Source organism: Grammomys surdaster, unplaced genomic scaffold, assembly GCF_004785775.1.
Source record: "Grammomys surdaster isolate TR1022 unplaced genomic scaffold, NIH_TR_1.0 134, whole genome shotgun sequence".
Taxonomy (NCBI): domain Eukaryota; kingdom Metazoa; phylum Chordata; class Mammalia; order Rodentia; family Muridae; genus Grammomys; species Grammomys surdaster.
The window spans coordinates 9,710,560-9,721,915 of record NW_021604592.1 but is presented as its reverse complement, the minus strand read 5'-3'; the positions used below and the strand labels follow the sequence as shown (position 1 = coordinate 9,721,915).

Sequence of the window (11,356 nt, the reverse complement as noted above, 5' to 3'; positions counted from 1 at the left end):
GAGAGAGGGGGAGAGAGAGAGAGAGAGAGAAAGGGTATAGCTAGCTAGGTATAGGCTTTGACAAAGTTGTTAAGACAACCAGGAAGGTGGATTCATGAGAATCAGAAGTTCAAGGTCATTCTCAGCTACACCATGAGTTCAAAGCCAACTTGAGCATAAGATTCTGTCTCAAAAAATAAAGTATGAACTATGAATATGGTCAAAGTAAGCAAGATACCTAGGCATAGTATGACTTTGGAATGAAGTAGTACACTAAGAAATATCTATTTCTGAGACTAGCACAGTGTGCACACCCCTAAACCAAGGTGCACTAGAGGCTAAGGCAGGAGGATCTTCAGTGATAGGTCAATATGTGCACTAGAGGATTTTTCCCATAAGCTCAGACAAGTTCCACTTAAAATCATAATTTAGGCCCTTTTTTGAGACAAGGTCTCACTATGTATCTTTGATTGCTCTGGATATCCTCTTGCATGTAGCCCAGGCTGACCTTGAACTCACAGAGATACACTTGTCTGCCTCTGCCTTCTGAGTCTGGGATAAAAGGCATGCACCATGGCTATTTCAAGTCCCTAAATTTTTGATACAGCTTTAAGAAGTTGTTTTCTTTAATAGTTTAAATATGTAAATGTATTTAAAACTAATTACATTTTTCTTTTGAAATTATCAAATTCAGGGTCCATACTAGTATTCCACAGTATTGTGTAAGATTTATGTGCATATTTTTAAAAGAATTTGTTTCATGTGATACCAAGATATGTATAGTTAGCATTTAATCAATTATACACCTGATCCAAGCTAACAAAGTTGACAATTTAATGATGAAACCATATGGCAAGAAAGTACTGGGGATAAAAAGGAAAAGAAAAGGTGTCATTCAACTCCAAATTATTTTATCATCTCATTTTCTTCCTAGTCATTATACTTCTCATTTTACTACCTAAGCTTACTTTCAATGACTACATCTTAGATAGCATAAGTCTAGGCTGGATTCTAAATGTGGCAGGAAACCAATATAGAATTTTGATGTAGGAAGCAATACAAATATAGTTGTGCTTTAGCCAAGATTAATTCTGCTTCAACACATCAGAAGACTAACAGTATATATCTATATCTCATGTGTGTGTGTGTGTGCGTGTAGATATCCATACACTGCAACTGAAGGCAGTAAAGACCTAAATTGTGGTAGTGATAGAGTGAACTGGAAGGAACAAGCTGAGGAAAGAACCCAGTGCACCAATCAAGTGGATGACTTTTAGAATTGCCGAGACCCACAGCCTGACTCTGTAACCTTTCCAGCTTACATGGTCACAGACAAGTTTTATCCTCTGTGCCTCAGAGTTCTTAACTATAAAAAGGGGGACAAACATAAGTACCTAATTTACCTATTTACACACTGGGTTATGAGTAAATGTTCATAGAAGTACCCAACTAGGGCCAGCAGATGTTGTTTGTTTGATAAAGTACCTACCTAGAATACTCAATTCAATACCTAGTACCTACCCCACACCCATAATCCCAGTACTTCAGAAATAGGGACAAGAAAATTAGATCAAGGACATTCTCAATTTACAAGTTTGAGACCAGCCTTCACTATATAAAACCCTGTCTCAAAACAAACAAGCAAAAACAGCTTAGTAAAAAACCAAGAGTTCTTTTGGGCCAGGCTGTGGAGCGGGAGAAGACAGATACTGTATAGGCCTGGGGGCTATTAGACCCTGTGGCGGCCTCCGCCAACACAGAATAGCTGATGAGGTTAGGGCAATAGATTCTGAGCCCAGTGGTTGTGACATCTGGTTGATTTTAAATAAAATAAAATAATAAAAAAAATAAAAAGCAAGAGTTAAGGCAGGTACACACCTTTAATTCCTGTGTTTGGGGGACCCGTGCCAAGCAGATCTGAGTTCAAAGCCAACCTGGTCTAGATAATGAGTTAGTTCTAGGACGGACAGCCAGAGTTACCTACATAATAAGACCCTATCTTGAAAAAAACAATAACATAAAAGCAAACATAAACAAAAAGCAAGCACTAGACTACTGTGGTGGTACAGACATATAACTCCATCACTCATGAGCTGGTTCAGGAAAGAGATGGGGAAGTGAGGTGAGCCCATTCTTAGCTGATTGCTCTGTGTTGATGGCCAAACTGATTCTCAAATTTATGTGGAATCATAAGGGACTCAGAATGGCCAAAATGAACCCTTGAAAGAAGAGTAAAATGGGAAGGCTCATAATTCTTTATTTCAAAACTTATTTCAAAAATAGAAAAAAAAACTTATTTCAAGGTACCAATAAACAAAGTAGTATGGTACTGGCATATGAACAGATATATAGACCAATGGAACAGAGCAGAGAGATCAGAATGAGCCCACTTTACCGTAATCAAATGATTTTTTGACAAGGATGATAGGACCATTCAGAAGTGAAAGAAAAGTACTATAAACAAATGACACCAGAATGGCTGGACAGAGCTCGGGAGACCCTGACACCAAGTACAAGGACAAACGCAAGACTAGAAAACACTAAAGGAAAACACGGGGGTACAGCTTTATGACCTTGTATTTGGCAAAGGATCCTTGTATATCACCCCAAACCATGAACAACAAAAGGAAAAAGTAACTAGACTTTATCATGTGTGCTTTTAGCAACACAACTAAGAAAATGATAAAATGGGAGAAAATGCACATATAAATGTTAAATTATATAAACAAAGGAGTGAAGTCTAAAATATATAAAGAACTCTTTTCTTTTCCAAGAGTTTCTCTGTGCAGCCCTGGCTGTCCTGGAACGCACTATGTAGACGAGGCTGGCCTCGAACTCAAAAATCCGCCTGCCTCTGCCTCCCAAGTGCTGGGATTAGAGGCGTGCACCACAACTGCCCGACTAAAGAACTCTTAAAACAACAAAAAGACAACCCAATTAAAAACAGGATGGGGTGTTTAAATATACAGCTCTCTAACATGGAAACAGGCACAGACAAATGGTCAACACGCACATAAAAAGATGCTTGGCATTGTTAGTCATCGAAGGAAAACACATCAAAAACTACAAAGAAGGCATGAAGGTGAGACACCTACAGCCCAGCTACTGAGGCTGAGGTGGCTTCAGTTCAGGAGTCTAGGATGAGTCAGACAACACAAAGACTTGGTCTAAAGAACAAGAGAACTAAGACTCCACCTCACACATATCACAACAGTCGGTCTACAGACTCAGAAGTGAGAGGGCGAGTGTTGGGAAGATGTACAAAGCGACAGTGGGAATGTAAAATTCTACGTGCTCAGGAAAACTGTCTGGCAATTCATCAAGTGATTAAACATATTCCACAAGAATTCTTACACCGTTCAGCAACTGTACTCTAGGTACTTACCTAAAGGAAGCACATAACCAGGCATCTGTACACAGGTGTACACACAGCAGCATTACACTTAATAGTCAAAACTAAAAACAACCTAAGTAAGTATGTATCAACAGATGGTTTGGTAAATTAATATGGGAAAGACAAAAACAAAACATGGGAGGGGGTGAGATGGCTCAGCTGGTAAAAGGTGCATGTTATGATGATCTGAGTCTGATCCCTGGAACCCCAGTGGTAGAAAAGAGAACTCACTCCCAAAAGAATTATTCTTTGACCCTTGTCTGACCACACAAATACACATGCATACACACAAACAAATAAATGTCAATAAATAAATAAATAAAGTCAGGGTCAGAAAGATGACTCATAATCATAAAGACCAAAGCTCAGGTCCCAGCATCCATATACCAGGCCTTAACGGCCGCTCCAAGGGGACTGGAGATAGGCGGATCGTTGGAGCTTGCTACTTCTAGTCTACTTGAGGCAAAAGAAACCCCAACTTCAGCTAAGATCCTGCCATTAAAAAAAAAAAAGGCAGAGTGAAAGAGAAGGCTAGCCAATGCCCTCTTTTGTCCTCTGTGCAAGCATAGATGCACACAACCACACACATGAATATGCAGACATACAAATAAATCAAACTTGAAGCCGGGCAGTGGTGGCACACACCTCAAATCCCAGCACTTGGGAGGCAGAGGCAGTCAGATTTCTGAGTTCGAGGCCAGCCTGGTCTACAGAGTGAGTTCCAGGACAGCCAGGGCTACATAGAAAAACCCTGTCTCAAAAAAAAAAAAAAAAAAAAAAAAATCAAACTTGAGAGAGAGAGCAAGCGAGCAGGATTGTATGCCTTTAATCCTAATACTTGGTATTATTCTTGAGCCCTAAAGAATAAAATTGTGTCAAGAAAAGTAACGGAACTAAGATCACGTTAAAGAACTGAGGTCACAGCCAGGCAGTGGTGGCGCACGCCTCTAATCCCAGTACTTGGGAGGCAGAGGCAGGCGGACTTCTGAGTTCGAGGCCAGTCTGGTCTACATAGTGAGTTCCAGGACAGCCAGGGCTACACAGAGAAACCCTGTCTCGAAAAACCAAAAAAAAAAAAAAAAAAAGAACTGAGGTCACAGCCAGGTGGTGATAGTGCAGGCCTTCAATTCCAGCACTCAGGAGACAGAGGCAAAAGGATCTTTGAGGCCAGCCTGGACTACACAGAGAATTCCAGACAGCCACAGCTACACAGAGAAACCCTGTCTCGAAAAACAAAGCAAAAGAAACAAACAAATAGAAACAAATAAATAAGGAAAAAAGAATAGCAGAGAGAGGGCTCTGAGATTAAGAGAACTAGCTACTCTTCTTTGGTCCTCAGTTCAATTCCCAGCAATCACAAAGTGGCTCACAAACATCTATAATGGGATCTAATGCTCTCTTCTGGCATGCAGGCACACATGCAGAGCATTCATATATATATATATTTTTTTAAATAGATGAATAAAAATTTTAAATAAGCTGGGCGGTGGTGGCGCACGCCTTTAATCCCAGCACTTGGGAGGCAGAGGCAGGCGGATTTCTGAGTTTGAGGCCAGCCTGGTCTACAGAGTGAGTTCCAGGACAGCCAGGGCTACACAGAGAAACCCTGTCTCGAAAAAAAAAAAAAAATTAAATAAGACATGTTCTCTCCTGTATCCCTGGCTACCCTAGAACCTAATTTTTTTTTTAAAGGGTACCAGCAAAATGGCTTGACAACTAAAGGCACTTGAAACCTGATGACCTAAGTTCCATCCCTAGAACACACACAATGAAAGGAGAGTACCGACAATGGCACATCCAAGCTCACATACACACAAAAGTAAGCAAATGTGAAAAGGACTGGAGTGCTGCAGAAAATGTGAACATCAAGAAATGAATACAAGAGTCAGGTGGATCTCTAAGTTCAAGGCCAGCCTGGTCTACAGAGCAAGTTCCAGGACAAAATCAACAATGGGGGGGGGGGAAGATACCCTCAAAAGATTGCAGCCACTTCTTTTTTATCTATTTTAAAGATGTATTTACTTTATGTATATGGTGTTTTGTCTGCAAGTATGTCTGCATTATCAGAAGAGGGCACTGGATCCCATGGGACTGCGTTGTGAGTTGACTTGTGGTGCTAGGAATTGAACCCAGGATCTCTGAAAGAACACCAATGCTCTTAACTGCTGAGCCATCTCTCAAGTTCCCTATTTCTTTTTAAAGGTGTGGTGTGTGTGTGTGTGTGTGTGTGTGTGTGTGTGTGTGTGTGTGTGTGTGTATACATGTCCTAGAGCTGAAGTTTCAGGCAGCTGTGCACACTGTGTGGGTGTAGGAACTGAACTACAGACCTTTGTAAAAGCAGTGCACAATACCAAGCCAGCTTTCCAGCTCACCACCAATACCAAGGACTCAAAAGGATGAGCAAAAAGGTCACTTGAGCCCAAAAAATTACAAAAGTTTACCCTAGGCAACAAAAGCCATGCATGGTAGTACACATCTGTAATCCCAGCACTCAGAAGTAAACAGAAGGATCAGGAGTTCAAAGCCAGCCTCAGCTATGTATTAATTCAAAGCTAACTTGGAATACATAAGGCTCTGACTCAAAAACAAAATTAAGATTTTGGGAGCATTAATTAGCTGATTTCACAGGCTATGGAAACATAAGGAAAACCGGGAATAGAACATGGGGCATCGATAATCAAAGAATGGACTGATCAACAAAGCAAAACAGTAATCCCATTCTCTTCAGGGACTAAGCTGGCCTAGGGATAGAATTTCAGATGCAAGGAAACAGTGGGTACTAGTGAAGTGCTCGGTGATGATGGCTTTACAACACAATCAATAATTCCAGTTCCAGGGGATCTGATGCTCTCTTCTGATCTCTGAGGGCACCCAGCACACACGGTACACAGACACATACATGCAAGGAAAACACCTGTACACATTTTTTAAAAGGTAAAGTAAAAGTTTAGCCAGGCATAACATACATGCTTGTAATCCTAGCACTTGAGAGGCAGAAGCAGAAGTAGGATTTCCACACATTCCAAGCCAGTATAGGCTACACAGTAACACCCTAACTCAAAAACAAGGGGCTCCTGGGTCCAGGTGGCTCAAGGTTTTAATCCCAGCACTCAGGAGGCAGAAGCAGGACAATTTCTGTTGAGTTTGAGGCCAGCCTGGTCATATAGTGAGTTCCAGGTCAGCCAAAGCCACAGAGTGAGACCCAGTCTCACAAATAAAAAACAAAAAACAAAAAAAATATCTAAGCTCTGGCCTGGGGGAATACCTTCTGAGCAGCATGCACAAAGCCTGGGTTCCATTCATTGCTATTACAAAGATGGGAAGGGGGTTGGTATTCCAATAAAGGAACCAAGCAAGAGCCACCAGCAGATTAACACTGTCATCAGACCATGATCTGAACCTACCTCTACAAAGAGCAATTTGACGGTTTGGTTTATCAAGGTTCAAATAGTGAGTATCCTTTGACCTAGCAACTGAGCTTCTAGGAATCTGCCTGCAAGATAAAGATCCTAAGTGTGAAATTTCTCACATACAGGCAGGAGACTTCACTATAAAGACCCTACTACTGGCAAATCTAAACACACAACAGCTCCACCTCAAGAACAATGCACACTCCTTCTGGAAAAAAGGAGAGAAGCCAATAGTCACAAAGGCAGAAAGAAAACTTGCCTTCTCTATATGTTTTATTTTATTGTTTTTTGAGACAAAGTTTCGTGTAGCCCAGGATGGCCTCTAACCCAAATGCAGCTCTGACATGGTAGAGACCCGACCTTTCTGCCTCTCCTCCTCATGCTGCAATCTCAGACACTACTATGTTGGTTAACACATGTTCTTTTCTACCACTTGAATTTTACATTTATTTAAAACATTTAAATTAAGATTTCACGATTATTTTTCACCCAGCTTACTGTTAAGTATATCTTCCTCTTTGTCATTTTCTGTGTTAGCAATGATGTTTAAGTGTTTTTAGCTACTAACACAGTTACTTAATTAAACTCACATATTAAAATGTAATACTAACTTGTTTTCTGTCCGCCAATTCCCTTGCTCACTGAGCTGAATTTCTAAATATTTAATCTACAAAACAGCAGCACCACTCCCTATTTTTTCCCTAAATATATAAGGATTACTAATTACTAAACTAAAAACCTAAGAATGTTCTTAGCCTGTGGGATAAACACAGCATCACTGCTGTATCCTAGAAAAAAGCAGAAAAGGGACAGCAAGATGGCTTAGCAGGTAAATGAGCTTGCTGCCAAATCTAATGACCCAAGTTCTAGTCCTAGGACCCATTCAGTAGAATGCAGAAGAAGAAACCTAACTCCCAAAAGCTGCCCTTTGACACCCACATGCATACTGTGGCACATGTATAAGGGAATGAGTGCACTCACAATAAATAATTCTATTTTTAAAGGAAAAAAATCGTAGAAATAAAAAAGATAGAACAGCAAGGCAATATTCAAATTTTCAAAAATACTGTGCTGAGACAATGTCTGACGTAGTATTTGATACTTTAAAGGACTCGATATCATCTGTCTGTCAGAGCCAGTGGGGCTCTGGAGGACTAAACCACAGCAATCAAGTCACTATACATTAATATCCTACGCATAATGTCAATGCATTAATTTAATCTTTTTTTAAATTAAAAGAAAACAAAGTTTTTCAAGACAAGGTTTCTCTGTGTAACCCTAGCTGTCCTAGAACTCATTTCATAGACAGGAATGGCCTCAAACTCACAGAGATCCACCTGCCTCCCAAGTCTTGGGATTAATGGTATCCACTGCTGGGCCTAAAAAAAAAAAATCTTAATTTTTTCTGCCTGCCTAGATGCCTGGTCCCTGTGGAGGCCACAAAGGTAATCAGGTGTTCTGTAAGTGGAGTTACAGGTGGTTGGTTATAAGTCACTAGGTGGATACTGGGATGATGGGAATAAAAACCTGCTTCTCTGAAAGACCAGCCTCTGAACTTCTGAGCCCTCTCTACAGTCCCTAGTTAAAAATTGTTAATACACTACATTGTGGTACACACATACAGATATAATTTGTATACATGTATGTACACACACACACACACACACAAATATAGTACATCTTGCCTAACAATATTCACACACAAATGCTACGTATACCTTAGGAAAAATGCATGATACTAGGAGAGGGTATAGGGAGAAGGGCCGTGTCAGAAAGGCGAGAGAAGGCTCTTACGGAAAAAAACTACAGCTGAGATCCAGTAGAGGTAAGTTAAACAAGAGGAGGAAGCAAAGGGTTCCTCCAGGTTCAGAAGATCGTGTGCAGGGGCTTCCTGTGGAGAGGGAAGCAGAGCAGAGAGCAGAGAACAAAATGGAGGACCAACCCAAGGCGAGAAAGCAGACAGTGTGGTGCTGTTTAGAGCACGATAAGGGTCTCACCTTGCTGTGAGAGCAATGAAGCAGCAAGAAAGGTTGGTACAGCAGCACGTGCCTGCATGCCACTACTTTAAAAGCTAACACAGGAGGGTGGAAGGTTCAAGGCCAGCCTGGACAAAGGTGAGACCCTATCTTAAAAACAAAAAAGCTAAAAGAAAAGGGCTGAGCCGGGCAGTGGTGGGGCACGCCTTTAATCCCAGCACTTGGGAGGCAGAGGCAGGCGGATTTCTGAGTTCGAGGCCAGCCTGGTCTACAGAGTGAGTTCCAGGACAGCCAGGGCTACACAGAGAAACCCTGTCTCAAAAAAAAAAACAAAAAACAAAAACAAAAAAAAAAGAAGAAAAGAAAAAAAGAAAAGGGCTGTCAGCAGAGATGATAAAGATTTATATTGTCAAAGATCAGTGATGTATAAATGGGAGGTTCTAGCAGAGGCAGGAAGGCTGCTTAGAAAGCTACTGCAGTGAACCTAAAGGACAGCGACACAAGAATTAGTTACAACAGAAGCTAAACCAACAAGACTCAGTAGCTAATTACAACTGATGCTGGTGGGAGCTAAGGAGACCCTGCTTTCAGCTTTCAGATTCCTCCAAGTAGATGAGCAAAGGTCCTACCACCAAGCCAGGCACAGTAGCACAGGCCTTTAACCCAGCACACAGGAGAGCCAGGCACAGTAGCACAGGCCTTTAACCCAGCACACAGGAGGTAGACACTGGAAGATCTCTTTGAGTTTGAAGCCACCCTGGTCTACATGCTATATAAGATTTTTGTCTTTTAAATTTTCTCAAAAGACACTATCCCTAAAAGACAATGGGAATATTCCAGAACGACCACCATGTTGTACTGCTTTGTTTCATAGGGACTGGGCACAAGATAGAAATGTAAAAAAGAAGAAAAAAGGTTCTTCAAGTTGTGGAAGCCTTGGTAAAGAAGGATGAATTGGAAAATAAGAATAGAAGTCAAAAGAGATGGAAAATTAATACACCAAACAAACACAAAAACAAAAAAAAAAAAAAGAGGAAGAAATGATAGACCTCCAGCATCAGCCATAAAACAGACCTACACAATCCTATTCCTCTCTACCACTTAAAATATGTTTAATTAGTTCAAAGTAAAGTAAAGAGCAATAATATGTAACACCTAGGAGAACAAAGGATTAGTATGAAAGAATTTACTCTTTATATCAAGGTACACTGTTGAGATATCGGAAATTTTCTAATTTTGAGAACGAGAGAAAGATGGAGACCACCTGTGTGGGAAGAAGGATCTGAATACCAGCCTGGAAGAAAGGAAGCAGAACGAAGACTGATGACTCCACTTCTCCAATTTTCACAGTTTAAGCACGTTTTATCTTCACCTCTGGACAAATGGCTGCTCTTGTCCTCGTGTGCTACGGGAATGCAGAAATAGCGCCATACTTCAGGCCCTTATTTGAAATCAGGGCTTACCCTGCCCTCATGTGGTAACAGAGAGGAACTGCACCAATATGTTACAGGACCGTGAGAATGCCCACATGAAGTTCACGGTAATAATTAATCCATGACCAAAGACTTAAAAATTGCAGGCAGAGAGCAAACTGGGAATAGTTCTTGCCAAGGGATTTATCTTCTAAGCTAGTAATGCACAAAAACCTAGGGTTTTGTTGTTAACTGGTGATAATAAAAATAGATGTCTTCTTTTCTATTTAGCAATTCCAGGACACCCAGTCTGATACTGTTTTTTCAAATCCAACTCATGGTATATTTGATTATTTACAAATGTGTCAACTTTATTTTAATTGCATGCACAAATGGGTTAATGAACATTTCTGGCACACATCAAAAGCCATATCACAAATATTAGTAATTGTCTCTTTGAATAAGTAAAATCCCCTTTGTTACCTTTAAATTAATCAATTGATTTTTCACTACCTAGGAGAACAAGTCACAATAGTAAACACAATTCAGAAACAATCAGGTTCTCAAAACTAAACAAATATATCACTGATACAATCAACTTAACACTAGTCACACATACACACACAAACACACACACACACACACAAAAAAACATGGCGAAGGTTTAATACATCATTCTTGACAATTCTCTTCACCGTGGGAAAAAAACACGATTGCCCAATATAATGATTGGCATTCTATGCATGATTTAATTCTCTACCTTCCTTTTAACAGACTGAAAATTTGTAAATGTATGCTTTTTACAACTGTTTACACACATATCGATTTGACTTTGGGCTTTTTTTTATTTTTTTAAGGCATGTGAACTCAAAGACCAAACCACAAAATTATAGCAATAGATATATTTTTCCAATTTTCAGTTTTGATACCAGGATCACATCGTTTCGTTTCTTTATATTCATGATTTTCATTTCCCCCTTTTAAAATCTAGACACCATGATCCATTCTGTCTCTGTACATCCCCAAATATAACTGATTCAACCGTTTCCCTTAATCTTTTTGGGTTTTCTTTTCCATATACTCCTTAGCCAACACACACACATGCTCATTTCGTTTCAAAATACCCAACTCTTATACACTTGGTTGGCTTTTTTTTTTCTTTCAAATAAAATCACTCCTATATTG

At 40.1% G+C, this 11,356-nt stretch overlaps 1 protein-coding gene across 2 annotated transcripts in view; it reads right to left on the bottom strand.

The window, feature by feature from the left end:
- The window catches only part of Klhdc10 (kelch domain containing 10), a 60,831-nt gene that overhangs the window by 48,828 nt on the left and 647 nt on the right, over positions 1–11,356 (bottom strand). The gene's annotated exons all lie outside the window — the stretch shown is intronic.